The sequence below is a fragment of the Schistocerca piceifrons genome, chromosome X, assembly GCF_021461385.2.
Source record: "Schistocerca piceifrons isolate TAMUIC-IGC-003096 chromosome X, iqSchPice1.1, whole genome shotgun sequence".
NCBI classification, from domain to species: Eukaryota; Metazoa; Arthropoda; class Insecta; order Orthoptera; family Acrididae; genus Schistocerca; species Schistocerca piceifrons.
This window is the reverse complement of record NC_060149.1, coordinates 738,129,486-738,143,162: the sequence shown is the minus strand read 5'-3', so window position 1 is coordinate 738,143,162 and position 13,677 is coordinate 738,129,486. Positions and strand designations below refer to the sequence as shown.

At 42.3% G+C, this 13,677-nt stretch overlaps 1 protein-coding gene and 1 pseudogene across 1 annotated transcript in view; one reads left to right on the top strand and one right to left on the bottom strand.

Annotated features, from left to right (window-relative positions):
• Positions 1 to 13,677, bottom strand: part of LOC124722684 (dopamine beta-hydroxylase) — a 165,676-nt gene that overhangs the window by 124,871 nt on the left and 27,128 nt on the right. The gene's annotated exons all lie outside the window — the stretch shown is intronic.
• On the top strand, positions 7,746 to 7,864 carry LOC124723489 (annotated as a pseudogene).

Below are 13,677 nucleotides of genomic sequence, written 5' to 3'. Positions count from 1 at the left end.
CCAAAATTTCCAACTGGAAATGGCACCGTGAACTGCTAACGCTGTCACACCTGCGCCTGAGCGTATCACACAGACGCAATCGCAGGTCACCTTTCACGTAGGCCTCGATACAGTGCACGAGAGGCAGAACAACACACAAAATACTTACAAATATTTGCTCATGACCACTAGAAATTCTAGAAACACGACGTGTTAAACATGAAAAAATAAATAACTGGTACTGCATTATATTACATGAAAAATGAATAACACTGTTGCAGGTTCTCCAAAAACATTGGATATGATGAACGAAATTGAGTCAAACATTACTGCTTCCCACTTGTGATCGGCACTTCTTGGAGCAGCGGTGATACAAAATGTTAACTGGGTAAGTTCTGAATTATTCCTTACCACTTTCCTCATTAATATTTTTTTTACGTATTTTGATTATTTGCAAACGATGAACAATTTGATAAGATTTTCTCACTGCTGTTGGTAACAAAAATTTTCTTTCTGATTGGAAATACATAGCCGATAATTAGTAACAATGTTAACAAACTGGAATGTGGTAAATGCCCAAACATCACAAATTCTGGAAATTATCTAATTTCAGGAAAAATTATCGGTGATTTAGTTGGTAGGGAGTGGCTGCAATGTTTCAAGTGGTTATGAATCTGGTATGCAGCTTAATTTCACCAATGTATGTTACAGTATAGCACGCATATTTCTATCAATGCCACCTCCCCTCTAAAGTGAGCCAAGTTATATGTGCATTTCGTTTATAGCAACGAGTGTAATATGTGACACACAATCATCGAAATTCGTGATCCGATCCTTGTATGGAAGAGTGGAAACTTATTCACTCTGAAAGTGAAGTTAACAGAGGATAGTGAGTTCCTTTTGCTTTCGATAAGCCAGGATTTACATATACAACACATTTCTGGAGAAAAAGCCCTCAAGGGAATAAAATTACACTAGGTGTATTAAATTTTCACTAGGTTGAGATGTGCCGTCCATTTAAAAGCCTAGCAGGAACCAAGTACACAGTTTATTCAACGAGAAAGCTACGAGACTGAACACAAAAAAATGTTTTGCGCATGTGCGGGCTTTTTTCTTTGGAGCAAGATAATTAAACGCTTTGGAATCAGTAGAAGAAATACCTCTGACTACTCGAAAGTAGTTGCAAAAATCCATTGGCTGCTACTCGAACAATTTTCGGCCATTCACAAACCACTGGAACTGGTAGAATATCTCCGTCGGACGAATTCGCGTGATCACAATGGTTGCCGGCCGATGTGACCGAGCGCTTCTAGGCGCTTCAGTCTGGAACCGCGCGACCGCTACGGTCGCAGGTTCGAAGCCTGCCTCGGGCGTGGATGTGCGTGATGTTCTTAGGTTAGTTGGGTTTAAGTAGTTCTAAGTTCTAGGTGACTGATGACCTCAGATGTTAAGTCTCATAGTGCTCAGAACCCTTTGAACCTCTTTGATCACAATGGTTGCAATCGTTACTAGAACGAACCTACTGAACACACGGTGAATTTCCCTGCCGCCAAAAGTACGTCACAAACACACGCACGGAACAGAACGGGTGTCATGGCGAGAGTAATAACTGAAATAAAATGTCTACGCAAAAATCTTGGATATTTAGTGTCATACGCTCCATTAGCGCTACGTTAATTCAAAAGCTAGCAAACTGGGCATTTCGATTAGACGAGTCCATTGCCTCTTAGAATGTCTCTATACGCCAAAAACTACGCAGTTTTAATAATCATTTGGGCTACATTTTTAAATTTTATGAGAACTTTTGGAGATACGAACTCAAACGAGGTGGCAAATGAAATATACTTATTTGTGTTTTAACCTAAGAGCCCCACGCTCTGATATACTAAATAGTTTTAACGTCACAAGCAATAAAAAATTTTGCAGTTAAGCCAGAATTTTCGGAATGTTGGTACATCCATAATCTGTTTTTGTTATTTTAGAATATTCAGTTTTTCTGATAGTTATGTTGAATTTATCTAAATCTGCCATTAATAGCCGGCCGTGGTGACCGAGAGGTTCTAGGCGCTACAGTCTGGAACCGCGTGACCGCTACGGTCGCAGGTTCGAATCCTGCCTCGGGCATGGATGTATGTGATGTCCTTAGGTTAGTTAGGTTCAAGTAGTTCTAAGTTCTAGGGGACTGATGACCTCAGAAACTAAGTCCCATAGTGCTCAGAGCCTTTTGAACCATTTTTTGCCATTAATAAAGTCTTCTACCATGTGAGACTGGTGCATAAGTCCTATTGTAAATTGAGTAGATTAAGTGAAACGTTGGCAAAAGACGATTCGGAATAATTGGCCATAAAAATTATGTTAATTTATAAAGGTAGTGGAGATAAATTTTTGCAGTCTATCGGGCTGTCCTTTTTCACAAGACTAAGTTTTATGCTATCCGTTGAGCTCTTAACTCAATTCATCATCCGCGGGTGATAGTAGTTGGCAGACTGCGAGAACTTTTTGTTGTGCTTAATTATTATTAATATTGTGTACTTTTTGGCGTATAAAAACATTCTAAGCGGCATTGGACTCGTCTATCGACACGCCCAGTTTGCTAGCTTTTGAATTTGCGTAGCGAAATGACACGTTAAGTTTTGCTGCGTGCGCTGCAGTTGCTTGTAGTGAACTGCAGGGTTTGTTTAAATTAATTTCTCGCGAACTAGTAGCGCTAAGCGGTTCAAAATGACTCTGAGCACTATGGGACTTAACATCTAAGGTCATCAGTTCCCTAGAACTTAGAACTACTTAAACCTAACTAACCTAAGGACATCACACACATCCATGCCCGAGGCAGGATTCGAACCTGCGCAGTTCCAGACTGAAGCGCCTAGAACCGCTCGGCCACACCGGCCGGCCGCTAAACGGAAACTAAACAGATAACACTGGACAGTTTTATTGCCCGCCTTTCAGTTACTACAAAATTTAATAGATTTATAATTTCTGATTTTCCAGGAGTTAAGGCGTGTCCGGTCTTTGAAAACTAATTTCCCACGAGTAATGTCCGCTTGGTATGGGACTTTGCCTTGTCCAGGTCAAAAGTGCTGCTACCATTACTGCAGACATATATGAACCTAGCTGACAAGGTGTTCTAGTCAAAACTGTTTTACTGTGAGGCCACCATTCACTAGTGGATTCAGTTTTACTGAACAAAATGAATTTTATTCAATTTTTCGTCATAAATACTTGTCTTTAATTACTGAACTTCTCTGTTTTATTAATTTTATTTTCAAATGTTGCCGTATTTTGCAGTTTCATCAATTGCTAGGAATCTCAGTAAAATCTTAACGATTCTACAGCAAAGTTTGCCTAAGGGTGAAAATGGCATAATGTACAACCACCCCTAAGACAGGGTATTGACCCAAAATTCTACTAGGTTGCGCATTTATGCGACCCGTTGCTATTTCGACAGCGGTTTTCAACACTAATGTCATTACTCGAGAGGAAGAGGCAGCTTTCAAAGAGAGAGTTACAGAGGGAAGATGGAACTCCTTAAGATAGAAGCCACTAAAAACAGTTATCGTATGAGTCCTGGAGTACTCAGATATAAGGATGGCACATTGTATTATCGTGTTACGTGATTCGGACAATACAATCGATGAGAAATCATTTTGCAACGTCGTAATATCCGCATCTAAAGACTACATCTGTATGGCTAATGATCGGTTTTGGATGAGCCCAGTACCGAAACTAGCAAGTTGCCCATAAGCTCGTCTGTTTTCCCTGTTGTTGGTAACAGTTTCTTTGCTTACATATCTCTCTTACAAGCAAAACTCCCAAAACATCAGATTTAGTGGTAAACTGACCCAGTAGATAGTCCGTTAAAAACTGAACACAGATCAAGCATGAAAACAGGAAGAAGGTGTACTGAACTGTCAGAAAAGAAGCAAAGTAGGAACAGTGAATGGTTGAAGCTCAAGATGTGAAACATCGAGCAATTAGCAAGAATCACTGCGTCGTTGTGTGATCACTGTGTTGGACTGCAAAGCGGGACATCCCTGTTCAAATCTCCTTCTTGCCCTATATTTTTTTCACAAAATTATGAAGTTTCCGTCCGGTCATTGACGTGTCTTTTCTCCTTCTGTAGAGAGCAAGCGAGAAGCCGCATAGACGTCTCACAGAAATGAAAACAACAAATTAACTAGTATGAACAATGTTACAACAAAGGAATTCAAGAGTCAGAACTTCCAAAACGGAACGCAAGAGTCATAACATGTGGTACTTGTATAGAACAAATAGGAGGTACATACTTCCTGAGGTCTTTTTCTCACACCTTGCTGTTGCAAACGGAAGTTACACCACGACACAGACACAAATCTGAATACAGCGAACAGACACGTCAATTACCGGATGGAGAGTTCAAAATTTTGTGAAAAAGAAAAAATATTTGACAACACGGATCTTTCCCTTCACAGTCCAGCATCGTGCCCATATATCCAAGACGCCACTGTTATTCAAGTTCGCTCGATGTCGCACATCTTGATCTTCGACCGTTCACTGGTTCGATTTTGCTTCCTTCTTCACAGTTCAGTATACCTTCTTTCTCTTTTCATGCTTGATCTATATTCAGTTTTTGACCGGCTATCCACTGGGTCATCTTACCATTAAATCTGAAGGGGTGCGATAGGGAGTTTCCCTTGTTAGAACATTACAGTAAACGGACGCATGTACCATTTCAGCCATTTTATAGCGTTGTTAACAGATCGTAGTCTCGTTATTGCATTGACCCAGAAGTAATCACATTATTATGAATCATTAATTGCAATATTTCACAATAATCTCTTGGAAGACGATATTTCTAACGGACTGTTTACTTTCTAAAATGCCGTTTGGCTTCCTTACTTTCGCCAGTAGATTGCACTCAAAAATCTTAGTTTTTTTTAATTGTATTACTTAGTCCTATTGGTTATCGTTTATGTTCTTCCTACAGTCTGAAGAGTACGAGATTAAGATTAACTGTGTTGGAACCTAAAAATAAACTAGTTGTTAAGGTTGATGTGCACGTAATATAAGGTTTAGCGCATGACTTATTGACAGCAGGTAATTCTGTGTACGAAGATTTGTTGCATTTGAAAAGCAAAATAAAACTCAGTGTGGTGGTGTAATGAAGTGGGTTATATCAAAAAGCCTGCCAGTTTTTAAAGCTGTTTTCTTATTCCATTATCTGCTCTCACGGTGAGCTCGATAAACAAAATCGCTTGCAGCAACACAGAGAATAAACAAGTTCAGAGAGGCTAGCCCTGTACTGGCTTTCAGGACGCAGAGCCTGCAGCTGATATTGGAAAAACAGACAAGCCTTTGGCTGAAAGGAAAAAAATCTCCCCATCACCTGCTACTAAATCCTTATTAAATTTTCTTCTTATATTTGCTTTCCGAAGTGCATCTCTCTGTTGTCGATTATCACTTACAGTAAAAGCGCAGGTGCTACGTACGTTTATTTTTAAAGATGAAAGAACCAGCTTTGATGTTTAAAAACTTTGTTCCTGAAGCTGTTTCCCCAATGTGGTAAACAGATACTCAAAACTAATACTAAGCAACTACTCTGTTATAGTTACCAGGTGAATGATTTCAAAAAGCTTATCACTTTTCCTCCCGTTGAAATGCAGAGAAGAGAATTTAATTTCCACAAAGCTTTTAGCACGTATCACCAAACCGTTGTGAAACATATCAACTCATTTGAAACAAGTGTAGCGTGGGAAACGTGAAAGAGGAAGATTGTTCCACTACTAATTTTACCTTAAACAAATGAGTGATCTCTCTTCAGGAGTGATCTAGCATTAGGCCTCACAGCGTCGAGCTAATGCTGCAGGACACGCGGTGTGTTTTAATGCATTTTGCACGTAAACGACTGGGTTCGCAAATTCATCGATATCCTATAGCCGCTTTGTTACGTACCGGCAAATATTTTACCCACAGCGACCATTACTACCATAAGAAACTGGTAACGGGAGCTTATCATTTCTCCTCCCTTTGAAATGCAGACAAGAGGATTTACGTTTCACAAAGATTTTAGCACGTATCACCAAACAGTTGTGAAACACATCGACAGTCGACGTCTGTTAAAGGTTAACATAATGATAAGATGACGAAAACACTTTGGCTTACGTTAAGGAATGTTCTCATAAAAAAGACGAGGATTATCTTCTAGCTGTTCGACATGACTAAAGTCGCATGTGTTATGAGTTTCTTCTTTTAGATTAATCTGTATTTTTATGTAAACTTTTCCAAGTGTCAATCGTTGTGTGCCATACACGAGCTATATAAAGAGATCTTATTTCGTTTTTCATTAGATATAGTATGTGATTTTCACATGTTTTACAAGGTTGCCTAGATTGTAAAAGTCCGAAAGCAACAGAGAATAAGTAATTTATTTAATAAATAATTTCTAATTAAATTCAGTAACATTAAACTTATGTGTATTTACCTTTCCCTTAATACTGCCCTTTATTTAAGATAGTACCGCACATACTTATTAAAGATTATGCTGTGGAGCTATCGTAACATCTTACGGCATTCTCTCTCTCTCTCTCTCTCTCTCTCTCTCTCTCTGTCCCTCTTTCTCTACCTCCACAGGATGAATCACAAGAAAATACACTTTCCACGTATTGTTACAATCTGTTGATTGGCTAAGAATACGAGCCTCTGACTATCAATACAGTCTGTGAAAACCGCACATCAGTAGCACTTTCCATTTCCGCACTATCTACGGTGCAAGTTTTATGTGATTCACCCTATATATCGAGGACGGCCAATGATCTCTTCAGTGCAGATGCACGACAGGCTCGAACTCTTACTAGAATCGACGAAACGCCGCGAGTAATGAGGATAATTGGCATAGGGCACTACATTAGTAATATGTGGATAAGTTAAGAATGTGGGTCTGACGGGAAGTTGCAGTTGCCACAACCAGTGTGTCCTGATGGCGCATTGGTCAGCGCATCTGTCTAGTAAGCAGGAGACCCGGGTTCGAAATTCAGTCCGCCATAAATTTCCAGCTTTCCCCACTGATTTCAACCACGCCCAGTTGCAGTCAATATCCGTAATTCCTTCGTGTTTTAACGGCATTTTCGGTGTATTCGCACCGAAATGAATTTCAGGAACTTACAACAGATGATTTAGGTAGACTCTACGCTCTTCTGTGTGTAAGTAGGCTGTTTAGGTTTTTTATTGGTAACGCCACCTCTGTATGAAAATCACTGGCTGTGCTGTGTGCAGTCTGTGGCTGCTTTGCATTGTTGTAATACTCGCCATTGTAGTGTTAGGCAGCTGGCTGTGAACAGCGCGTAGCGTTGCGCAGTTGGAGGTGAGCCGCCAGCAGTGCTGGATGTGGGGAGAGAGATGGCGGAGTTTTGAAATTTGTCATGAACTGCTATATTTATATATGATGATATCAAGGTAAATACATTGTTTGTTCTCTATTAATATCTTTCATTTGCTAACTATCCCTATCAGTAGTTAGTGCCTTCCATAGTTTGAATCTTTTATTTAGCTGGCAGTAGTGGCGCTCGCTGTATTGCAGTAGCTTGAGCAGCGAAGATTTTTGTGAGGTAAGTGATTTGTGAAAGGTATAGTTTAATGTTAGTCAGGGCCATTCTTTTGTAGGGAATTTTGAAAGTCAGATTGCGTTGCGCTAACAAAATATTGTGTGTCAGTTTAAGCACAGTCATGTATAATTGTTCAAAAAGGGGACGTTTCATGTGTACGAAAAAGAGGTAGTATCCTAAATCTAGGCCAACAGCCTTGCCGCAGTGGTAACAGCGCTTCCCGTCAGATCACCGAAGTTAAGCGCTGCCGGGCTTGGCTAGGACTTGGAAGGGTCACCTTCCGGGTCTACCGAGTGCTGTTGGCAAGCGGGGTGCACTCGCCCCTTGAGAGGCCAATTGAGGAGCTGCTTGATGGAGAAGTAGCGGCATTGGTCACGAAAACTGACAACGGCTGGGACAGTGGTGTGTTGACTACATGCCTCTCCGCATCCATGACCCCTAAGGGCAGAGGATGGCACGGCGGCCGGTTGGTACCATTGGGCCTTCATGCCTGTTCGGACAGTGTTTGTCATGTTTTTTATTCTAAACCTAGGCCAAATTGTCAGTAATAACGTCCATGATATTGCAACATCTACCGAAATATTTGGTTAATAAAATAAAGTGAGCGACGAATTGTGGCAGCAGTAACAGGAAATAAGGAAGGGCACAGCTTATGAAATAAAAATTGAGGTTCTCCGCTTCAGAGTAAACACAACGCTGAACTTATTCCATGTAAGATGGTGTTATTCTGCAGGAAGAACAAACAAAGCAGTTTTTATTTTCTGTCTTTGTAGGAACAGACTTCAGCTAAGGTTCACATTAGAATAAGGTTTGTAATAGTTATAAGCGTTCGCCTTACTCGATTTCGTCATCTTATGTGCTGCGGAACTTTATTTTGAATAGCCAAGTTAGAGTTCGCAATGTTAACACAGGATATATTAGGTGTAGCACATAATGGGGACATCTCCGTTGTTCCAAAATAGTTCGAGATGTTGAACCAAGGTTTCTGGTAACTGACTGTAAGAAAATTGGCGAGTGTTTCATTGCTCAGTTAATAGGTTTTACACAGTATTTATTGAGATATTGGAGCAGCTATAGGTACTTAAATAGTACGACGTACTTTTAAGTTTAAGAAGGGAAATTTTGAAAAAAAAGGGATTAAAACAATATAATGTTTGTTAAAGATTTCTGTGACTTTTTCGAAACAAAAAGACACGAAATATGCTGAATATGGAAGCCAGAACTTCCAATATGGTTTTGTGCAAGTCACATTATGTGTTGCTTGCAAGACAATAGAAGTGAAACCACGCTGAGATAGCGATATTGGTCAACTACCTCGGTGGAAGTCTGTACCTATGATTCCGAAGTTCGTATGTTATGAGTACTCCAGTACCTGTAATGCAGTATCCCGCGGTACAGTCATGTCTGCCGAGTTGCCTGCTCTGCAGGCACCAGCAGCAAAACCCCAGTGTCGTTTGCGGGCAGGCTTGCAGAAGGCGACAACTCGGAAAGGCGACGTCAGTGTCATGGTGCTACCTCTTACGTTAGTCATGTGACCGGGAAAAGAGCAGGACCAATTTCTTTCCAATCGGCTGGTAATTAGGAGCCTGTATGACTCCAAGACAGGCAATTCCAGTTCCAAAGCTTCAGTGATGTGAAGTTATGATGTGAAGTTCCAAAAGTCCGCTGCATACCGTTTTTCTTGTTCTTTGTGAGCCACTATCAAACCAGTGGTCATCGAGTTGCTGTCGAGTGACCTTCAAGCTATCCAATGTGGTCTATGAGTGTCTGCAGACTGGCTGACACCCTGCAAGTCGATGCTCCTGGATTGGACTTCGAATTTGAGACAGATAACTTACTTTGTTTGGACTTTGTACGTCGGTGATCAGTAATGGACTTGAAACTTCCTGGCAGATTAAAACTGTGTGCCCGACCGAGACTCGAACTCGGGACTTTTGCCTTTCGCGGGCAAGTGCTCTACCAACTGAGCTACCGAAGCACGACTCACGCCCGGTACTCACAGCTTTACTTCTGCCAGTACCTCGTCTCCTACCTTCCAAACTTTACAGGAGCTCTCCTGCGAACCTTGCAGAACTAGCACTCCTGAAAGAAAGGATATTGCGGAGACATGGCTTAGCCACAGCCTGGGGGATGTTTCCAGAATGAGATTTTCACTCTGCAGCGGAGTGTGCGCTGATATGAAACTTCCTGGCAGATTAAAACTGTGTGCCCGACCGAGACTCGAACTCGGGACTTTTGCCTTTCGCGGGCAAGTGCTCTACCAACTGAGCTACCGAAGCACGACTCACGCCCGGTACTCACAGCTTTACTTCTGCCAGTACCTCGTCTCCTACCTTCCAAACTTTACAGGAGCTCTCCTGCGAACCTTGCAGAACTAGCACTCCTGAAAGAAATGGACTTGTGTATTTTATATTGACACTCCTCATACGAGCTCAACTCTATTTTTTTTAATTTTTTTTTTTTGCTGGTGCCTCTGTCCTTCGGTTTAGCAGAGTCGGCATGGTTAAGCGGATTTGGCAAGGTTAATTTAATGGGTGGCTGGATGCCCTTCCTGCCGCCACCCCGTAACCCCCCAGAATGGAATAAGTGTACCCCAACTGTCTGCGTCTAGTATAAGCCAGGGTATAGTGTTAATGTGTTCAGATGTCCGCGAGTCGTGTAACTGAGGCGGGACGTGGGGACCAGCCCGATATTCACCTAGGGGATGTGGAAAACCGCCTAAAAACCACATCCAGGCTGGCCGCACACCGGCCTTCGTTGTCAATCCGCCGGGCGGATTCGGTGCGGGGCCGGCGCGCATACCCGAGTCCAGGAAGCAGCACATTAGCGCTCTCGGCTAACCTGACGGGTCCGCGTTGAACTCTATTTACTATGCCTAAAATACGTATTTTATTTTTATTATTTCTGTCACTTGTTTTTGTGTACCCACCTTCATAAACTGACATTTATTCTGCGTGCAATACAGCACTCTGTGACAGCAGTCACAACAAATAATAAACGCTTTGCGGCAGTCTTATTCTCCATTCATGAAGACTCCAAAGCCCAAACTTAGGTCGCGAAAACTTTTCCCCCAACCTGTCAGTTTACCGCCTCCAGCTGGTTCCATGTATCTCCTTTAGATCATTGTCACAAAGATGAAGCAGGGTTGTGACTTAAAGGCACGTAAGCAACAAAACACAATAAAAACACCGGATTCCCACTGAAACAAATTCATTGCTTTTAACTAACCCTTGTGAGCTGCAGTTCTCTCATACAACACCACCTCCAGTTAGCTAATGATTCTGCGTTAAAATACAGGCCTTTTCCTAAACAACCATATGCGGTATGCACATATTAACCCGCACACTTGCCTTCCAAAACACAGAAAAGCTGCTCACAACGCCACGACAGCGTATGTTAAACAAATAAGAGGGGCGTTCAATATGTAATGCAAGACATTCTTTTCTCAGCCAGTTTCGATTGAAAAAATGCGGAATTTGTTGTCGGACATCGATATACCCGCTTCAGCCTCTATAGCTTCATGAGTACTGATAGATGGCGGCGCTAGGCGTAGCCTTCAAAATTGGGTTTGTAATGGAGGTACCTCCCAAGCAGAGCTGTTACTGAAATTCTTTTCACAGAAAACCAGAGCATCGCAGATATGAGGGTCACTCCAAAAGAAATGCACACTATTTTTTTTAAAAATACATCTTTTATTCTACATGTTTGAAAGTTTTACAGTGTGTAGATACATCATTTAGGAACAATATTTTCATTTTCCACATAATTTCCACCCCTCTCAACTGCCTTGCGCCATCTTGGAACTAGCGCCTGTATACCCGCACGGTTAAATTCTGGGCCAGCCTGTTGGAGCCACTGTTTGGCAGCGTGCATAAGAAAGTCATCATCTTCAAACCTTGTTCCACGAAGAGAGTCTTTCAGCTTCCCAAAGAGATGATAGTCGCATGGAGCCAGGTCAGGACTGTAAGGCTGGTGTTTCAGTGTTGTCCATCCGAGTTTTGTGATCGCTTCCATGGTTTTTTGACGTGCATTGTCATGCAACAGCAAAACATCCTGCTTTTGCTGATGTGGTCGATCACGACTCAGTCGAGCTTGATGTTCCTTCAATGTCGTCATATAGGCATCAGAACGTAAAGTGCCTTCCGCCACACACCGTTGGGTGGCTTGCGGAGTATAAATGTAGATGTAGATATAGAATTTATGGCGGTTCCACTTGGCATGATGTCCACAAGCAAGAGTCCTTCGGAATCGAAAAACACCGTAGCCATAACTTTTCCAGCAGAAGGTGTGGTTTTGAATTTTTTTTCGTGGGTGAATTTGTATGACGCCGCTCCATTGATTGCCTCTTCGTCTCTGGTGAAAAATGGTGGAGCCATGTTTCATCACCTGTCACAATTCTTCCAAGAAATTCATCTCCACTATTCTCGTACTGTTCCAAAAGTCCGCTGCATACCGTTTTTCTTGTTCTTTGTGAGCCACTATCAATAGTATGGAGCATGTGCAGTTCGAGGGCTGCCGCTGCGAGGACAATCCTCAATATTTCCGTGCCCGCTTTCATCACGTAACCTGCTTGTCCACCGGCTAACTGTACTGCGATCGACAGCAGCATCTCCATACACCTTTATCAACCTCTTGTGGATGTTTCCCACTGTCTCGTTTTCACAGCACAGGAATTCTATGACCGCACGTTGCTTCTGACGAACGTCAAGTGTAGCAGCCATCTTGAAGACATGCTGTGACGGCGCCACTCACGGGAATAGGTTGAACTAAGTTTGAAAACAAGCGGGAAGGATGTATCTACACACTGTAAAACTTTCACACATGCAGAATGAAAACTGTATTTTTACAAAAATAGTGTGCATTTCTTTTGGAGCGACCCTCGTATTTATAGGCGCTTGCAGAATGTCTATGGGGAACTGACAGTGAACAAAAGCACGGTGAATCGTTGGGCGAGGCGTTTGTCGTCATCGCAACAAGGTCGCGCATATCTCTCCGATCTTCCGCATGCCGGCAGGCCGCACATAGCTGTAACTCCGGCAATGTAGGAAAGTGCTGACACTCTTATTCGTGGTGATCGACGGATCACAGTGAAACACCTCGCTCCACAACTGGACGTCTGTTGGTAGTGCTTCACACATTAGTCTACCAGTTGAGCTAACAGAAGATTATAAGGAGCAACGAAGGACCACCTGTACAGAATTGCTTTCGCGTTATGAGGGAAGTTGTTGATGCAGCTAGACGTTGGCTCCTACGTCGACCAACAGAGTGGTGCCATTCGGGCATACAGGTCCACCCAGTAAGATGGCATAAGGCTGTCGCACGGAACGGCGATTACGTTGGAAAATAAGGTTTTGTAGTCAACAGTGGGGAGTAATATGGTGTACTGGAATCCTGAATAAAACTACTCAGCTTTTGAGAAAAACGTGTTGCATCACTAATCGAACGCCCCTCGTATACAAATTCTCCTAAGGTTACCTTGCATGGAGAAATACATTGTCGATCACAATGTATCACTAATTTCCGAACTAATTTCTATAGTCCCATTACTGCTGCAACGAGGAAAGTTGCCGACCGATACGAAGATTCCCTGAGCTACCTAAAACTGCTGAAACATTCAGGCTTCTCAGCTATTCGCGTGCTGAAGGAGAACTCAAGCATTGCCATTGCTCGTTCCCTTCTCTTACTGACAACGCATCTCTGGAAAGTGATACTTTCTGTTCGGAAATTTAGGAAGTTTCTTTCCGTCTTAAAGAGGTCATGGAAAAATCCATTTCTAGCCTAGTAGGTTTCGACCGCCACACTTAATAAATATCGTACATCTTCCCTACAGCACACTTTGCACAGGCTACAGAAAAACGAACCCATCAGTTCCAGGCAAGCAGACAGTCACATTCCGCCGGATGTCAGGTACTAGCTCATTCCTCGCCGACAGTCAGGACAACAACTCAACGGTGCGGCCGTCTGTTGGGCCAGACTCGAAAGGAAATAAAATCCCGGGCCCAATAAACATATGAGTCAAATAACTGTTTTACCAAACAGGTCTTGCCAACTGGCATGAATTGACTCCACGTTAAACTGACATTTCATCCTTAGTATGATCAACATTATCACTTTCTCG